The sequence below is a fragment of the Pipistrellus hanaki genome (genome assembly GCF_964339955.1).
Source record: "Pipistrellus hanaki genome assembly, chromosome: 9".
Taxonomy (NCBI): Eukaryota; Metazoa; Chordata; class Mammalia; order Chiroptera; family Vespertilionidae; genus Pipistrellus; species Pipistrellus hanaki.
Window position 1 is genome coordinate 23,201,673 of NC_140511.1, and position 20,840 is coordinate 23,222,512.

The 20,840-nt window shown below is 35.2% G+C and overlaps 1 protein-coding gene across 4 annotated transcripts in view; it reads right to left on the bottom strand.

The window, feature by feature from the left end:
- CNTN5 (contactin 5) overlaps positions 1-20,840 on the bottom strand; it is a 917,150-nt gene that overhangs the window by 639,981 nt on the left and 256,329 nt on the right. Inside the window, exon 1 of one of the 4 annotated variants that reach the window (XM_084894672.1) lies at positions 17,568-17,662. The exons of the other annotated variants lie outside the window; for them this stretch is intronic. The gene's annotated coding sequence lies outside the window, so the exon portion shown is untranslated. Of the gene's footprint in view, positions 1-17,567; positions 17,663-20,840 lie in introns of those variants that run through there. 4 annotated transcript variants of the gene reach the window in all.

Below are 20,840 nucleotides of genomic sequence, written 5' to 3' on the forward strand. Positions count from 1 at the left end.
AGGGATGTTCAACTACCCATTTAGACCTGCTCAAGGGGTCCCAGATTGGAGAGGGTACAAGCTGGGTTGAGGGACACAGGCCTCTAGTGCACCAGGCCTCTAGTCATATACAAATTGATTGCTAAACAGAAAGCACAGGGGTGACACAAATTCAGCCTTAGAGCAAGTTGTCAAAAACAAAATGTTGTCCTACCTACTCTGTCATGATATTACAGATGATAGAAGAGGCTGCAAGTAATACACCAAAATCTGTGATTTCCTTTTCTTCATGAGTACACAGCTAAGGGCATTTCCCAGCTTCCTTTGTAACTGAGTGTGGTGATCATGCCATTGCATTGTAGACAGGGAATGTGATATTCAGGTCTGGATATATCTGACCCTTTACTACTCCCAAACTTGCTTCTCTATGTTCTTTAGCCTTTTGCTAATCTTTCTAAGATCCTCACTTCACTTTAACAAGTATGAAGCATGCAAAAAGAGTAAAAATATTCTATTTGTAGGTTTAGTCTAACAAATGAGTTGTCTGTCCAAATTACTATCTAACAAGCAATTTGAATGTCTATGAAGAAAGCACAGTAATTAGAAAAACTAAGTTGCCTACTCATGTTAAATATAATTGTATATAGAAGTAAACCTTCCCTTGATTAAATTTTTAAATAAAGAAATTTCTCATCTACAGCAGTCTAAACCAAGAAGACATGAAATTGTGTTTTATGTTAAAGCTTTTAGATTTTAAATTTTAGTAATAATTCCAGTTGTCATTTTAGTTGCACAAGAGATCATTAAATTAGTAAGAACATTTCAACAGAAAAACATATCCCTTTTAACTCAGCAGTGTCCCAATAATTGTAATTCACTAAAGAGTAGTACCGTAATTTATAAGAGTACTAATCAAGATGAATCATTTCTAGTTGTAATTATCTTCATGTATTAAAGTTATGGAAAAATGTGAAGAAAACAATTTTTAACTGAAATAAATATGATAGAGTGAATTACATCCTCAGCATAATCAGAAAAAATCTAATACATTCATTGCTATTTTCAATAATTTCTTTTTCATTCCACCCACATTTACATTAATCCCTAGATGTGGTATGTAATTTTAATCATATGATATTACAAATGCTAATGTATTTACTTAAATACATTCATTTAAGAATCTTAATTATTGGATAGGGTCAAAGTGCATGTATTTTATTTACACCTAAATACTTATAAATAAATATCTACATTTAGATACAATGTGCAATGTTAGCAATTATTCAGTTTTTGTCACATTTGAGCAGGTATATATTTTAATTGAGACCCTAAATTTTATCTTAACATGTCTTTAAATTGAAGGTGCTTATTCAGTCCCTAAATCCTATACATTGCAGTCAATACGTCTGCATGAACGAGTTCTAACCTGTCACCTGATCCCATTTCCCCTCTCCGGTAACTGTCTGTGCTGTAGACATACTCACCTTCTTTTAGTTCCTTGAGTACATAAAACTTGTTTTGGCCTTTGAATTTCCTTTTATTATATTTTATTGATTTTTTACAGAGAGGAAGGGAGAGAGATAGAGAGCTAGAAACGTCGATGAGAGAGAAACATCGACCAGCTGCCTCTTGCACACTTCCTCCCCGGGATGTGCCCACAACCAATGTACATGCCCCTGACCAAAATCGAACCTGGGACCCTTCAGTCCCCAGACCGACGCTCTACGAGAGGCCACGTGCCTGAAAATTTGTCACTCTGGAGCAGGGGTCCCTCAGCCCAGCCTGTACCATCTCAGAGTCCAGGAGCCCTCAGGGGATGTCTGACTGATGGTTTAGCCCCACTCCCTGTAGGGAGCTGACCTAAGCTAGCAGGCAGATATCCTTAGCACTGCTGCAGAGGCAGGAGAGGCACCCACCACTGCCGCTGCACTCACCAGCAGTGATCCTGACTTCTGGCTGAGCAGCACTCCCCCTGTGGGAGCACACTGACTACCAAGAGGCAGCTCCTGCATTGAGCATCTACCCCCCGGTGGCCAGTGCACATCATAGCGACATGTCATTCTGCTGTTCAGTTGATTTGCATATTAGCATTTTTTTATATAGGGTTGTATTCTATAGTGCTTATTTACATTCCAAAATTACCTAATTTATGATATGCATTTGTTTATTATCTAGTTTTTCAGTGCCTATCCCAATTCTGTGGAGTTCTAATATAATCAAAGCTCTCATAGACTATATTTTGACATTGTGCATAAGAGTTAACATATCCCTGAAACATGACAGTTTAATACCAGTGTGTATTGTTGATTTGCTATAAAACAAATGCCAGAGGCATAGGCACGTTTTTATTTATACACATAGAAAAATTCTGGATTGATATACAAAAATTAAGGAGTAGTTAACTGTGACAGTGAGTAGACCCAATGAATAAAACAATCAGGGCTTTAGAGGAAAACATATACGAATATATTTTTTAGACATTTTGATATTCCTAGAGCATCTGGCATATAATATATTCAAGAATTAAATAAATAAGATTAAGTTTTTTAAAAAGTTATATATTTGTGTGAGGGTGAGAGAGAGGGAGGCGGGGGGGGGGGCAGATGAAAAGAAAATAGAAGGGGGAAAAAAAGAGAACATAAAGGGAATTAAAAGTGGTGAGTAGATATCTAAGGATCCTTTAGGGCAGTGTTTCCCAACCTTCTCTCATGATGAGAATCACCTGGTGGAGTTGTTAAAACACAGATTCCTGAATCCCAACTAAGAAGTGCTAAACTAGAATTTTTGGGAACATATAGGTAAAATTGTATACTTAACTAGTGCTCTAAGACAGATTTTATATACAGAGCACTAAGTTAGGTATGCAATTTTACCTATATGTTCTCAAAAATTCTAGTTTAGCACTTCTTAGTTGGGATTCAGGAATCTGTGTTTTAACAACTCCACCAGGTGATTCTCATCATGAGAGAAGGTTGGGAAACACTGCTTTAGGGAACACAGAATCACATGATTAGGAGCCCAGGTTTTGAGGTCAGACCATAAGATCCCAATATCTGTCCCAGAATTATTGGCTGAGATAATTAGCATGTGACACACACTTTCGTTAGTTTAGTGCCTTCATTGATAAAGAAGAGATAATATTAGTACCTCCATATATTAGATTCAACCTATGCTACACATACATTAATGTTCACATTTATGATTCAAAAATATTCATTTTATAGAAGAATTCAAAAAATATAAAACCAATTATTATTTAGTATTTTAATTATGCCTCATTAAATGTTTGGTAAATCAACTAGAGTTTGTAAAATTGAGGTGCATTTTAAATGGACCCAGAATAAATCACATTTATTTGATTGTTAATCTTCTATCATGATTAAATCTTTACTTGTTAATTAAATGTGACACTATAATGATGATTTATAAGCACTTAATATATAAACAGTCTTATGGTAAGCAATAAAAACAGGATGGCCTACTGCATATTGAACATGATCTCATCTATAAAAATTAGAAAAATTTAAATAGGAAGTACACTATCATTATAATCGTGATTGCCTCAAAGTAGTGGAAATTGGGAGGTTTTATAATTTTCTGTAGAGTTTTTAGTGTTTCAAATTCATTACTTTGGATATATGATATTATCAGCTACAAAATGAAAAAGTTACATAAAATGTGAAATACTGTTTAAGTGTTTTATATTATTGATGTTACAATTGATTTTATATAATTTAATGAGACTATCTTGGATTAGTTTCCACAATTAATGTTATCATAAAACACATATTTATTAAACATAATAGAGGAATGTATGAAATAAAATTTTAGATGGTTATGTACAGTAAGAACCATCTTAGAAATACATAGCAATTCACCCAACCTGTAATTACCATACAAGCAAACTATGGGTCTTTAAGGAAATTATACACTTTTATCATTGAAGATCATCAACATGTATATGGCATAGTCTGACTGAGTACTCTTTGCCACGTAAATTATTAGATCCTTGGCCCTACATAACCTTTTCTAACGTTTATTTTCAATTATATATTTACTTAAAGAATTGGTGAAACTTTTAGAGAAAACTCAGGCATCACTTTTGGACATTGTAAATGTAAGATACCTAACAGGCATCCAAAAGACAAAGTGGATTAAGCACCTGGAGATAAGAAGATGAAGCTCAGTAAACAGATTGGTAATAAATAGAAGAAATAAATTTGGATGTCTCCAGCATATCAATGGAATTAACTACTGGAGACAGAGAAAATCTCTTTGAAGAGGTTATAGTAAAAGAGAGTCAAGTGTGTCCAGGATGAAGCTCTTAGGTACTCAAACATCTAGAAGTTGAGTACGTGAGGGAGATCTTGCAAAGAATGAAAGAGGATGACTAGTGAACTGAGAGGAAAAAGATTGTGGGGGAATGTTTATGAGGACTTTTGTAAGGAGATATTATAATGTTAAATGGAGAGGGCTTTGTAGATATCTATATCTATCTATCTATCTATCTATCTATCTATCTATCTATCTATCTAATTTTTACTGCCTTCATTGAATCAGGCAGACATATTGCTAGAAGTGATCTGGAGGTTATAAAGGCTTTTGTATAACAGATCAGATAAACTAAATCGAACAAAACAATATTTGTATTTGTCAATGCTAAAGGCAATCATGTGAAGAACATCAATCATTACAAAAGAATATATACAAAATGGAGAAAAGGTTTTCTCAGCATAGTATCCTGAATAAATATTGTGAAGTAACCAAGATTCAAAATTAATGTAAACTGTGTAAGATGTCAGGAAACTAGTTTGTGTTTAGAAACATCAAGTGTAGTTATTGCTAAGACCATGATGTCTGACTTATTTCATGATGAATCTCAGCACAAGTAATGTAGTCTCTCTAGGACACATGTGTCAAACACAAGGCCTGCGGGCCAAATCCAGCCCGCCAGGCCTTGCAATGTGGCCCGCACCGCGCTGTCATCACTGCACTCCGCTGTCAGTTTATGACTATTCAGTAAACCATTCGGCCCACGATTTAGGCTGGATTTTAGATTTTGGCCCCTTCTCTGATTGAGTTCGACACCCCTACTCTAGGACTTCGTGAATTCAGATGTGAAATGGAGAGAATTATAACACCTATCTCATAGTGTTCTCTGTAGGAGGAAAGTAATATTCACGAATGCTTATCACAATCCTAATATAGTACTTAATATAGTCAGTTGGGATTCAAATCAGTGCCTCTGACTCTAAATGATCTGTTCTTATTCCTTTAAAAGGGGTTCAAGTATTATTAGTTGGCTTGTAATATATTACTTAGTTAATGTGTTTAAACCTGAAATGCCTGTGAAAACTTGATGAAATTATGGATCATTTTAAAGCTGACATCTTGCTCTGTAATTCTGAATATGTCTAGTACAGGCACAGAATTTCGAGTTGTGCCTTTCCCATACTTGTGCCTTTCCCATATATAATTTCATTGCCAATCTGTACATACCATAACATGAGAATACATGACCATTAAAGCTTCTTCGTGTATATTATTTCCCCACTAAAGTACGGTATACCATATACAAGAAGTAGTGTAGGTTTGAACTGGCCCCAACATTAAGGTACTGCATCTTATTGGTTGTACACTATAGACAAGTTATTTGACCAAACTGAGACAGCATTCTCATCATTTGTCAAAGCAGATAATGTTTACCAAATATTTCATATTTTCTCTTAGATTTGTATCTCCATTTCCAGCTAAGCAGATGGCAAAGTGAAGTGAAATGAAGAGATGTGATATGACAAAGAAGGTATAGGTTTGAGTTTCAGTGTGAACTCTCTGGGTGTTCTCTCCCGTGTCCTTGCTAGTGTGGATACCCCTTTCTGAGATAACAAACCACAAAAATCCCAGACTTAATTCCTGAATTACCTCCTAAACAATAGCTGATGAGTCATCTATCAGCAGAATTTTCTTGAGAGATAAAATTGTATTATTCTAAAGCACTGATATTTAGATATGATACATGAACATGACAAATCCATGCTATCTTGACAAATACACTTATCATCTACAAAGGATGACGGTTCTGTGGGCTGTTGTAAATATAGAGGCACTGTACCTGAAGAGCCTAGCAAAATGGGCATGTGCTAATAAATAGTACTTATGAATATTATTATTAAGAAGGAATTGAATCTTTTTTGCTCATGTCATAGGAGAACAGTCAAATTGCCTTTCATATAATAAAAGGAAGGATTTATTTGTTCTTCCAATATCACATTGCAATATTCCTTATATAAGCATCATTTCAAACATTAAAAGATGGCGTTGATTCCAAAGGATAACCTAAAGTTAATTACATCAATAAATGTATTTAGGTTTAGGCTACATCGCATTTTGGTGAAATCATTGAGATTATGTTCTTTGTTAGGTAATACAGCAACCACGGCCCAGAAATTAAATGTGAGATTAAATTTTAAGCAATATATACCAAATAATCTCAATTGCTGGTTTTGCTGAAAAATTGAGGACAGTGTTTATTTTAATTAAGACATTTGTCTTAAATTGTCAAAACAACATGCCCACTATAAATAGGGCTTTCTAAATATGTGCACCACTTGCACAGTAATTTCTGGGCACCTGCATGTAGAAACATGATTCAGAAAATGAATAATAAAAATAAACACAGCTGTTAAAGATAAATCACTTTATCTCCCCCGTTACAATCAGATTTTAAATTTTCCATTATGTTAAAAAAAATGGTATTAAAACGATTCTGATTAGAGAAGTTGTATCCAATATTGGTATAAATTTGCCTTATGCTATTTTTTTACACAGACTCCAAAATGTGTGAGAAAATTTGAATTATAGTAAAGACTTCTTAGCATAGCAAAGAAAATTAAAAGCTATGCATCTTACTTTCTGTTTCATAGACCCGGAGGAAATGATTTAAATGTTTTAACTTTACCTGCAATATACAATATAGTATAGGGCTTTGTTTCATAAAACAAAAACATCCCAAACCTCAACTCACTAGACTAAAGCAGATATACTATGCTAATGTAAGCATAGAATAAAGCCACTTTCCATACATAATTTTTGGAATGTCAAAAATTTCTAAAGGAAGGAATGCTATCTATTGCTTTTACAGAAATACAGTATGCTGAATGACAAATAGGACAGTGACATTGAACCAAAATGTATTTTTCAAATTTGCTTCCTACCATTGGAGAGAAAAATCAAGGCTCTGTGTACCATGTATTCCCAATCCTGCTTCATTCATTACTTTGTCAATTAAAAGATAAAATAAATTAAACCATCTTGTCTCTTCCCCTAAGATTGTATGTCTGGGTCTGGAACTGTATTCTTTATGAGAGGAATTAGCATTGAATACTCTATAGCACTAAATATATAAGAACAACAGTAATAATAACAAGCACTTTTTGATCTGCTTATTTCTTTCTGAAACAAAAAGACTTTTAGGAGGTTTTCGTTGTTGTTTATTTGTTTGTTTTTTAGCTGTGCACTTGACAAAAATAGCCTCTACTAAATTGAGGTACATTTCCTCTATACAGACTTTATTGAGAGTTTTTATTTTAACCATAAATGCATGTTTTTTGTCAACTGCTTTCCTGTATCTATTGAGATCATATGGTTGGTATATTTCATTGTGTTAATGTGGTATATCACATTGATTGATTTTCAGATGTTGAACCATTCCTCCGTAGCCCTGGAATAAATCCCACTTGGTGGTGGTATATGATTTATTTAATGGACTGTTGAATATAGTTTGCTAATATTTTCTCAAGCATTTTTACATCCATGTTCATTAATACTGCTTATTGGCATCTTTGTCTGATTTTGATATCAGGGTAATAATGGTCTTGTAAAACCAGTTTGGAAGGGTTCCTTCCTCTTCTATTTTTTTTTTTGAAAGAATTTGAGAAGGATTGACATTAATTATTCTTTAAAGATTTCGTAGAATTCACAAATAAAGTGATCTTGTCTTGATCTCTTTGTTTGCTGGAAGGTTTTGATTATTGATTCAATTTTCTTTCTTTCTTTCTTTTTTTAAAATATATTTTACTGATTTTTTACAGAGAGGAAGAGAGAGGGATAGAGAGCTAGACACATAGATGAGAGAGAATCATCCATCAGCTGCCTCCTGCACACCCCCCACTGGGGATGTGCCCACAACCAAAGTACATGCCCTTGACCAGAATTGAACCCGGGACCCTTCAGTCTCAAGCCAATGCTCTGTCCACTGAGCCAAACCGGTTTTGGCTGATTCAATTTTCTTACTAGTAATTAGTCTGTTTAGATTTTTTATTTCATCATAATTCAGTTTTGGTATGTTGTATGAGCATAGAAATTTATCCATTTCTTCCAGTTTGTCCAATTTTGTGGCCTATAATTCTTCATAGTAGTCTCTTATGACCCTTCTGTGGTATAAATGACATCAAGTAACATATACCCTTTCAATTCTGATTTTATTTATTTGAGTCTTTTCTATTTCTTGTTGAGTCTAGCTAAAGGTTTGTCAATTTTGTTTATTTTTCAAAGAACGAGCTCTCAGTTTCATTGATCTTTTCTATTGTCTTTTTAGTCTCTACTCAATGTAGTCCCACTCTGATCTTTCATATTCCCTTCCTTCTAAGTGGGATATTAATTTGTTTTTCATTTTCAAGTCCCTTGAGGTATAATGTTAGATTGTTTATTTGAGATTTTTCTTGTTTATTGGTATAGACATTTATCACTACACACTTCCCTCTTAGAACAGCTTTCACTGCATCCCATAAATTTTGGTATATTGCATTTCCATTTTCATTTTATCTCAAGATATATTTGATTTCTGTTTGGATTTCTTCTTTGACACATTGGTTTTTCAGGAGCAGGAAGGATAGGCAAGGTACAGAATGTCATCAAGATAGAAAGTCCTTGGTGCCCAGTAATAAGCAAAACTGAAACAAACAAGTGCTACTGGCTAGGACCTTACCCCCAGGGTGACCTTTCCTCCTTGAGCATGTAATAGTCAGACTGTTTAGACCCCTTTGGAGAAGGAACAAGGGGAGCAGAAAACAGCCACATATGACTTCCACACAAACATGCATGACCACTTCCTTAAGCCTTGAATTCTCATGACAAGGTTCTGACCCTCATCAAATAATCTAAAGGGTGGGGGGGGGAGGGGACTTGGATCTGTTGAACTCAGAGACAGAGTTTTGTTCAAATTAGAGATGACATCTAGGCCTAAGTGGGTTTCAGGTTCAGGTCCAGGTCCAGAAAAGCAGCAAAACCAGAGGGAGTGAAGCCACTGCTGAAATCTGGGCCAGATGCATGGACTAATGACTCACTGTTCTAATGCCAACCAATCAGTAGAGACCACAACCCTGAAAGGACACACCTGGAAAGCTGATAAATATTCTATTGGACCACCCCTAAAATCCCCACCTTTGGAAAACAGGTAAAAGCCCTTAAGTCAAAGGACCCCTTGTGCTCTCTCTCTGTCTTAAAGATGCCCTTCCTTTCTCCACCCCCCTCTTTCCTCAGGTGCACTCTCTGTAGCACATCTGCTCCTTTGCCACACTTTTTCCCTCAGGTACATCTCTTTGCATTCCTTCTCCTAAGCTCTAATAGCCCTTCCTTATTTTCTGAATCCATACAGCCTAGATGTCTGCCATTACATCTGTGACCTTTTCAATTAATGTTCTTTTATTTGAGTTCTTGGTTCTGGATTCTTTCTTAGCAAACTCAAGAACCAAGGTCTAAGTTCGCCACCAACATTATTTATTTAAGAAACTGTCAACTTACCAAAGATTTCTTCTTCACTGTTCTACTTATTAAAATGCTCTCTGTCCCCTTCTCTTCTAAATTGTTTGCTTTCATTATCTATAATAATATAAATTTTATTTGTTAAATGTTTCTCAATCATCAGAATGTAAACTCTGAAATATTCTTTATACTATAGCCATCTCTGTCACTCCCAGTTCCTAGTACAGTTCCTTTTATAAGATATTTGTGAAATTAATATTTTAGACTAAATTAGTGAGTTGTCATTCAAATGAATGTGCTAATGATTCTAATCAAATGCTTAAAAATACTTCTTAATTCAATCCAAAAAATGTAATAAGCTATAAAGTCAATTAACCTAGGGTATACAAGATGGCAATTTTAATGACTGTTACTATTGAAATTATTATTGTAAATAAAATAGTATAAAGGATTTACACCTGTTTCTTGTTCTCTTTTCAAAATTCTGTTCAGTCTTCCCTTTGTCTCCTTTTCTACTTGAGATTTCCACCTCTCGCTGTCTTGATTGCTCTGATGACCTCAATCAAAAGGCAATTACCTGGTGAGGGTAGAAGGTAATTATTCCTATCAAGTAGCAATTCAACACACCTGAATAGACAGCTGCAGTTCTTTCCAGGATGACATTATAACCACAAAATCTGGCTCTGGAAATTTGTGATGCGTGTAAAAATCTATGATAAGTTGTTGATTTATTTGCAAGTTTTGTGGGGCAGTTATTTTGTTTTCACTACAAGCCATATTTCTAAAAGACAAAGTAAATAAGGGTGATAATTGGATTTGGAGAAATGAAAAGGTTTACTCACATGTCCACATTAGAATTACAAATCAAAGTGAATTCTAAGCTAATTTTCTAGACTAAGACATCCTATGTAAATTTTACCAAAATATACATTTATAGAGCTCCTAAAATTTGGAAATATTCAATGCACTGTCACCCAGAAGTAGGAAAAGTAAAATAAAAATGGCAAATTATGTTTACACCTCAAGATCATCATAGCAATGTCATGCAGCATAAAGCATGTTATAGTTGATTCTTGAACATGGCAGAGGTTGAGGTGCTGATCCCCACTCTGTCAAACATATGCATATATGTGTTGGCTCCCCAAACCTTAGCTGTCCCTCAGTACCAGGGGATTGGTTGCAGGAACTCCTGAAGATAACAAAATCCACAGATGCTCAAGTTCCCTCTATAAAATGGCATAGATCAATACATACTGTCCTCCGTTTGCACCCACAAACTCCCAACTGCAGATAGAAAACAGTTCAGATAATTGTCGAAAAAAAATCCATCCATATGTAAGTGTACTTGTGTGGTTTAAACACATGCCATTCAAGGATCATATCTATTTAGAAAAGTGAACATACTAGAATATTTTTATGTGTGGAAACAGTTCCAGTTACAGGGTTTCCAAGTAGCTACTCGCAGCAGGAAAAGAGAGAAGATGCTTTTGCTCATAAATTCTGTTTCTATTTTTACAGCTTCCTTCAACAATGAAGATATGGGAACGAGTACAGTCTCCTCTTTCCCAGTTTTCTCGGTAACTTCTTTAAAGTGAAATTAGAGCATTGGTCATTGAATTATTCCCATTTTTTTCTCTAATAGAAATGAGGCTTTAATTATCTATTTAGTTAATTTCTGTTCCTCAGTACCACATAACCTCTATTCAGGGGTGTAAAGTCTTTTGTTCCCCCAGTCTCCCCAGAGCTTGAAAATAGTGCCTAGCACATACTTGGCACTCTATAAATATTTATTAGAATAAAAATACCAATGTTTAATATACAGCTTGGACAACACCCTGAACATAAAAGAAAGCTCCTCATTTACTGCTTTTGAGTGTTCTTTCTGATGGGAAGAATCTTTCTAGTGAAAGAACTGATTATACTTTTCAGGCAATAAAGCAGGGAGGGAAGAATAAGAAGGTATCTGAAAGAAGAGTGTTGTTATCAGTCCATGTTTTCCAGAAACTACAATTCTATAGCAGTGCGGCTAGCAGTAGTGCTGCCTTCCTATGGAAAACAAATGGCAAGAATACTAAGTTTCCCACTTTTTTTTTTGTCTTCATGAGAATAAAATTCAAGTTGAAAATGGAAAATACAATCAGAATTTTATTCCAAATAGAAAAAAAGAAAAAAGAAGAAAAAAAAAAAAAGCTCTATCTTGTCTGTATTTTCTTATGTAACCACAAGACCTGAAAGTTCCCTGGTAGGTAGCCATTTCTTTTAAGCTACCTTTGATTGGCTGCTTTCAATATATCATATATTCAACAAGACACTTCTTCATAATTATCTTGTTTAGTCTTCTGCACAACTCAATTACGTAAACATTATTCCACTTCTTTTTCGACAAGGATTCTGAGGCTTAGGAGGATTTTGTAGGTTGTTCAAATTCTGAAAGCACCAGGATTTGAGCTCTAGAAACTTGCTTTTTTGCTCAACACTAGTCGTTTTGATGGGTATGGCCTCATGTGTGTGAACTCATAATTTATTACCAATTAACAGGGAAATACCTTTGTACTTCAAGCTAAAATGTCTAAAATCGGTATTGTCATGCACACTGAAATAAACTATCTTTATCTAAAAACTATGACACACGGTTGATATATTCTTTCGGAGACAACTTATTCTTTATATTTTTTAACTTTTTTTTTTTTTCAAATACATTTTTACTGAACTCCTTTTCTTCCTGTGACTGGTTATTCAAGATTCATTGAAGAGGGCTTTTCAGCCAAACCAAGGCCACAGTCAACTGAATCATGGTTTTGCATTTATAATTAGAGAGTTGGATTAAATCACCTATAACCATCTTTGAGTACCAGACATGTTTCCCTAGCAGATTGTATTTACTCTAACTGCAGTCTTATCCCACTTTATTTTAATTATCTGTCTTCTTCATTAGACTGTGTCTTGTGGGAATAGTCTTTCTCTTGCTGACTACCACATATCTGATGAAGATCACTATACATGGTGCCTGGTGTTTACTGAATATTTATTGTAATGATAAAATTAGTTAACAAGCCTCAATGGGTAACACAGATAAATTATTCATTGGTGTATAAGAATAACAAGAAGTTAGGCAATTGTTTTATTGTCAAGGGAAATATCACAAAAGAAAGGTCTTAGAACAAGAATTGCCAATCCACCACCAAGTTACATTTCCCCAGAAATTTACCTCTTTTCCTCCAGCCTCCCCTCATCCCACCCCCACCACACAACCCAATCTACTGTACATAAAGGACCCAATTTAAAAACTGGCATGATACATACCAGTCATTAGCTACAGTCCATATAACTCTGGTTTCGTATTGTCCCTAATTTCACTGCTGTCAGGGTCTGTATTTAACACGTCCAGCCCTAATAAGCTACAACAACCAATTAGCCGTTCTAGGCGCAACAGGTTTTGACATACATCTGAAGTTAGAGGGTAAGAGCGGAAATAATCACTTAACCCCGAAATAAAGAATTGCAGTAATTTGTAAAACATTTTTATAATGATATAAAGTAAACTGTTCAACTTCTGAGAAATTAAGTTCGTTTTATTATCCTTTCTGCCAACCAGCAAGCATGCCCTGGGGTCTAGAAAATGAGTGAGGCTATGTACAGGGACATGACCCTTCACCCAATTCAGATGGGCTGCGGTCTGAAGCACATCCTTAGGGCTGTGGGGTAGAGCTGCTCTGACATGGAAGGTGATGGTGGTGAGATCACTGCTCTCTGCACAGTCCATAAGATTTTATGAAAAACAGGAGATGGAGAAGTAGAAATAAACTTCCTTGTTCATTTACTTTAGTATCTGCAGAGGGACAGGCAGTGTACTATGTAGGTACTCTGTATATCTTCTCATGTATATAACCTTCACTTTAAAAAAATATTTTATTGATTTTCCACAGAGAGGAAGGAAGAGGAATAGAGAGCTAGAAACACCGATGAGAGAGAAACATTGACCAGCTGCCTCCTGCACATCCCCCACCATGGATGTGCCCACAACCAATGTACATGCCCTCGATCAGAATCCAACCCGGGACCTTTCAGCCTGCAGACTGACTCTATCCACTGAGCCAAACCGGTCTCAGCAATAATCTTCACTTTTTAATAGTAGAAAACATTGAGTTTAGCATAAATAAGTGAATTACCCTCACTAGCTATGTGGCAAAGCATATGCTAACTTATATGATTACTCTGTCTTCAAAACCTGAACGTTTCCACAATTCACATAAGTAATCTCTGAACAACAGAAGGTCTTGCATATCATGCAATTGGTTATGAAATTTGGGTGGAGGCATACATTTGATTCAGGACCTTGACGTGATTATGTAGATTTTTTTTTTTTTTTAAAGGAACTGGCAGAGTAAGTAGGACAGCTATTAGGTGAAATTGACTGAAGAGGTCAAGAAGCTTCAAAATGGCTGTCAGTCGCACTAGCGCCTTGGGAAGGAAGAAACCCAAGAAATTATTTCTAGCCGAAACTGGTTTGGCTCAATGGATAGAGCGTCGGCTTGGGGACTGAAGGACCCGGGTTCGATTCTGGCCAAGGGCATGTACCTTGGTTGCGGGCATATCCCCAGTAGGGGGTGTGCAAGAGGCAGCTGATCGATGGCTCTCATCGATGTTTCTAACTCTCTATCTCTCTCCCTTCCTCTCTGTACAAAATCAATAAAATATATTTAAAAAAGAAAAAAAAGAAAAAAAGAAATTATTTCTAAAGGCCATTGATGTGGCTTCTAAAACCAAGTGCATCAAGTCACTCTCAATAATCAAGAATCATTGTCTGTACCAAAAGCCTCCAATAAGAAAATTAATTTTGGCTGAAGATCAAACAATCTAATCAAATGTTTATCTGCAAGAAAAAGTTAGAGGTGAAGTACAAACAGAAAAGCAGAGATAGCTGAATGTCTAAAAATAGCCCCAAACCCCAGAACTATTTGAATGTTAATAAAGAATGCTTTCTTAGGACTGCCAGCATGCCTCTTCCTCCAAATTTTCTTGGCATGCCTTGCAAGATCCACCTTTTAATTAATTGGTTGGTTAATTAATTAATTGATTAATTAATATCATTGACACTATTACAGATGTCCCTAAGATCTATATTTTAGAAGGCGCTGAGGAAAAGAAGGGTGAAATATTTAGAGTATCTTTCATAGTGCTTTTGTTGTTGTTACCTTGTGAGGAATTTGGGACATGCAAATGATCTTTTCCATTCATAACTGGTAAATGTTTACAGTGTGAATCGCCCCTTTAGACTCCATAGTTGAGCTTTTAACATGAGTGCTCTTTTCAGATCTTTAATAGCTTGCTGTCAACTTGAGATTTATTATCTTTTCCTGCCTATGGATACAGTTAAAGCCAACAAAAAGCACTCTTTACACAGTTTTCTTCTCATACAAAGTAAGACTAGCTCCATACCGTTTTTAAAGTTGCCAGATTGGTTCTTTAATATATATGTTATTTATTTATTTATTTATTTATTTATTTATTTATTTATATTTATAAATATATATATTTATTTATTTCCTTTCAGAAAATAGAAACTAGTTTGGAGTAATGCACTTATCCCGATAGGTTTTTTTCAATAGTATTTCCTAATATTCTGGTTGAATCATATAGAGATTACAAGCATAATCTTGGATTAAACTTTACAAAATTGAATTTTTTTCAGCAGGAATATAAGTGCAAGGCACGAGATATTTAAAAAAACAAACAAAAAAACAACAACAACAACAAAAAAAAAAATCCTGAGAGAGTTCAATCTTTAAATTACTTATGGGTGAGGGGAACATGTTAACTATTACATTACACAAACTGCTGGCAAAGAACCATATGTTTTCATTCATATATTGAATATAAAACTGAAACTCATGAACACAAACAGTAGTGTGGTAGTTGCCAGAAGGAAAAGGGTAACGGGAGAAGGGGGTCTTAATATAAGGTGATGGGAGAAGATTTGACTTTGGCTGGTGGTCATATGGTGCAATATACAGATCTTGTAACTTAGAAACCTATATGATCATAGCAAGCAAGGTCACCCCAATAAATTTAATTTAAATAAATAAAATAAATTACTTATGTGACCAAGGCTACAGTTTCACAAATCTAAAAAACAAGCAAATGTGCCCATATCAGCATAACTTAAATTTTACCTAAATAAATCTCAGAGATCATGGTTTAAACATAAGGTTTTCTATTTTGCTTATTTGAATACATTTCATTCCCCTCATTTGAAAGTTTCATTTCACCAATATGGTCTATTAATTAAATCTAATAATATGTATGTTATGTTTTAATAGTAAAAGAAAATTATCTATAATTTGCATTTGTTGAAGATTAAAAGTAATAAATAAAAGTCTACTTGTGGCATTATGAGTTTATAAAAAAATGGACCCACTGGCCCTCATAGTACTTATAACTTAATATACATTATAATATTCAACTCAACATTTTATCTTTCTAGATGATAAAACAGTATAAAATGACAGGAACAGTTGAGCATTTCAACTCAACAACAGGTATAATAAAGAAAATTAAGAACAAGCCTATATCATAAAAGACTAATATGCAAATTGTCCCCTTGACTTGGAGTTCGATCCGGGTGAGGCTGGTTAGCCAACAGCCCGTGGCTCTTCCCCCTGGTAAACCCCACCCCCGATTGACTACCAACCTTGACTAGGGGCAGGGCTTGTCAGCCAATCGCCTTCAGTCTCTTCCTTGGCCGGGCCTAGCCAATCGGGGCAGACCGGCCTGACCCCACCCATGCACGAATTCATGCACCAGGTCTCTAGTTTATAAATAAAATAGACTTTAACCCTTAATAAAGTACCTTCTATGCATTTCTAGGAAAAACAACATTACTGTTGATTGTGTTTATATAGTATGGATAGTGTTTTGTTGGATAATAAGTGTGGCTTGCATATTCACTCATGTCATTATTTTACACTTGGAATTTTTACCTTGCTCATAATCACTAGCCAATAAAAATGTATTTTTATAATTTGTACTTCTAAGAAATCAAGCATTTGCCTACCAAACCTATGATTGTGTTTAATCACATTGAATATTATCACTCTGAAGTTAGAGTAGGTCTACCCAATGTGAAGATGATTTACTGAAAACAATTAAAACATGTAATATATAGTCAAGCTGTTAGTTGACATTAGACTAAAACTGTGTGTTTGTTTTTTTTTACTTGAAAGAACTTAATAATTTAAAAGGTAATTCATCAAACATTTTCTCTGTTAAAATAATAGTGTTTAGAGTCAACACATGTGTCATTAGTTTCTGGGCTGGATACAGTCTGCCTCTTGGAATTAAAAATATAGTTTAACATATCCTTTCAATAAAATGCAGCAGATATAATACAGGACTAATATGAAATGTTCATTTCTCATGTGAAGGGATATATAATATTTAAAAAATCGATCTGTAATCACAACAGACTAGTAACCAAGATTTTTCAATCCTATATAATAAAAGGGTAATGTGCAAATTGACTGAATGGCAGAATGACCAGTCGCTATGATGTGCACTGACCACCAGGGAGCAGATGCTTAACAAAGGAGCTGCCCCCTGGTGGTCAGTGTGCTCCCACAGAGGGAGCACAGCTGTGGTGGTGGGAGCCTCTGTCCAGTTGACAACTTAGGCCTGCTCCTCATGGTTGTCAGTCATATATTCCCCGAGGGCTCCCAGACTGTGAAAGGCCACAGGCCAGGCTGAGAGGGACCCCTCCCCCTCTGAGTGCAGAAATGTCTTGCAATGGGCATATAGTAAATAAATCAATAAATAAAATATTTATTTACAGTAATTTCAGTCTTCATAATAATCCCACCATGGGTGATCTCAAGCTTCCAATGTGATATCACTGAATTTGGAATTAGGAAGATAAACATTACTGAAAAAAAACAAGAGCAGAATTAATTGACTTTTTTATGTTTGGACAAGTCACTTAACTTCTGTATATCTCAGTTTCTTACTTGGTAATATTCTTTTGATGTCCCTCTACCATTCTAGAGTGTTGAAGAATTATGTAACTGACAATAATGAAAACTGATTGCACAACTAATTGTCAACTAGGTAACATATCAGTGGTGTTGGATATCACAGAATTTACCTTTCCCCATGATTTGTTGACCATCCATGAGAGCATTTTGAAGATTACAAGATTGAGTTGTCAATTTTATTTGATTTTTAAAATTAATATAGTTCATGCTTTTATAACACTGAACCAAAGGCAATCAAAAAACAATGAAAAGTCAGACTGGTGTGACTCAGTGGTTGAGCACCAGCCCATGGATCAGGAGGTCACCAGTTTGTTCCCGGGCAAGGCACATGCCCTAGATTCGGACTAAATCCCTGGGAGCAGGAGGCAGCCCATCAGTGTTTCTCTTTCATAGATGTTTCTATCCTTCTATTCCTCTTTCTCTAAAAAACAAACAAAAAAATCAATTTAAAAGGTAAATGTATCTAAAAAGAAACAAAACACTGGCAATACCATCTTCTAATAGTTAATGTTTCTTTGTTAAAATGACATTAAATATCCTTAACCTGGTTACCCCTTTGAATATTTTTTAATTGATTTTTTACAGAGAGGAAGGGAAAGGGATAGAGAGCTAGAAACATTGATGAGAGAAAAACATGGACCAGCTGCCTCTTACACCCCCCCCCCCACAGGGGATGTGCCCGCAACCAAGGTACATACCCTTGACCAGAATCGAACCCTGGACCTTTCAGTCCACAGACCAACACTCTATCCACTGAGCCAAACCTATCTCGGCTGGTTACCCCTTTGATTGCCTAACATCATTTTCGCTGTCACCCACTCCAAATACCTTGTGATCATTAAGTTTCTTTAATCTCAGGGTTTAGGATACTCTGCTATGTGCCTAGAACACTTTCTCTAGAATATCCACACTTATTTTCTCCCAAACTGCAAGTCTCTATTCAAATATCACCTTAATAAAAAGATCCACAAAATACAACTCTACAATATCCATCCTCTCCTGCCCTCTTTATCTTCTTAGCACTCATCTATTTCATGGCATGCTCTATATGTATTTGCTCATTGCTGGATTTACTTGGAAAGTTAATGATTGATTTTTTCTTTGTATTGCATACATTGTAATGCTTAGCAGTTTCTGAGGCTCTACACACACACACACACACACACACACACACACACACACACACACATCCTTTTAGGAAAGGCAGAGGAAGAGCATCACATGCATGCACTCAAATGAAACTTTTAGATTTAGAGGTTATGGACAGTCCATTTAAATTGAATGTATTTACAAAGTTACACCAAGATTACATTATAAATACGAGTATTTTTAATTTTCCTTCTAGTGTTTGTTCAGCTGGAGCTAATGTTTTATAAGACATTTCTGGACATAAAGACAATATACAACAGCTTTCACAGCTCATGGTGGGAAGGGGGAAGGTGGCAGAATTTCTCTCCAAAAATCAACTAATTAACAGGAACATAACTGAAGCTCCCTTCTGTTTGTGCTGTTTGTTGAAGAGAAGATACAGTTATTTGTATTGACTTGTTTTCTAGCTCCACAGCCTGGCTTTTGGCTGTCCATAAGTAGATTTGTGAGAGATGTGTTGACATTTAATTTATGCACAGCCAAAAATCAATTTATTCAAGACAGAAAAATTGGCTTTGGTAGAGTAGTTGAGATTATAAATACAACTATTTTTCCTTGCAGATGGAGAATTCTCATACACCAACTTTATAAACATCTTATAAGAGCACCATGAATTATAGTATACAGATTTGTCAGTCAATAAAGACTTATGAGAAAATATTAGATTTCAAAATAAGATTACTGGTATTTTATCCTTGCTGAATGCCATAGTAGTAATTTGTTATAGTATCAGTTACCCTTTATCATATCAAAATATTTGTGACTAAGTCGCTTGTTTTGGGGTTGGTTTTCTGCTGTGCATTAATCTTCCTTTCCTTTGCTGCCTTTAAAGTCATACCTTCCTTATTAATATTTGACTCTAAATACTGTCTCCGGGTTGCTTTCATGTACATTAATTTGCCTGTAGAAAAACAGCAGAAGCAGATTCTCCTCTGATTACTGAATTCTCACTTTAAAAACAGTGAAATAAAAGGGTAACGAGGTGCAAACAGATAAGTTATATCATTGGTCTTGGACTCCATCTGCTACTGCCGTTTATAATAAGTAAGTCATAAGGTCAAGCGTCCAATTTGATGTTGATGTCTGCTTGCTGATTTACTTTAGGCAATAAAAACAATTAAATTAGCTATACCCATCCTGCTCTGAGTACTTGTTGATAATCTTCTAATTCAAAGTTAAACATATTGATTTATCTATAGAAAGGAGCAACAATAATACAGCCTAATTTATGGGTCAAAACAATGGCACTATATTTATTGCTCTACAGGGGAAGAAATTAATGGAAAATGCAGTTGGATGCTGTACTGGAAAACTGGATTGCGTTCATGCTGACTCTGATGCAGTGGTCTTGGGAATTTTTTACTTCAAGGCTCAATTTCTTCCTCAGAAAAATAAAATCAAAATAGCATCTATTTCCCAGATTCAATGGGGGGATTAGGTAAAATAAAATCTAAATAATCTTTAGCCCAGTAGCAGGCATGGAGTACTATATAAAACATGTTAGATGTCAACGGTGGTGGGAGTGATGATGAAATGGTTAAATTGATTGGGGTGCTAATCATTATTCATTTTTTAAAACTCCATCTTCATAATTACCTACTAGAGTGAAGGCTAATTGGAAACTATCAATACAAATTTTGAGTAACTTAGATATAGGACTTTTCTGCATATTCTCTGAATTGTCACAGTAGTTGTGGCTGGTATATAGGACATATTCAATAAATGTTGAATGGCATGTTGAAGTCTATCTATCTTTGTTTTCTCTCTGTCTTGCACCAATGTGCAGAGCAATGCCTTAATCAGAATCTCTATCATCTATCTATCTATCATCTATCTATCATCTATCTATCTATCTATCTATCTATCTATCTATCTATCTATCATAGTGGATAGGTGCATGAAATTTGTGCATGGGTGAGAGGG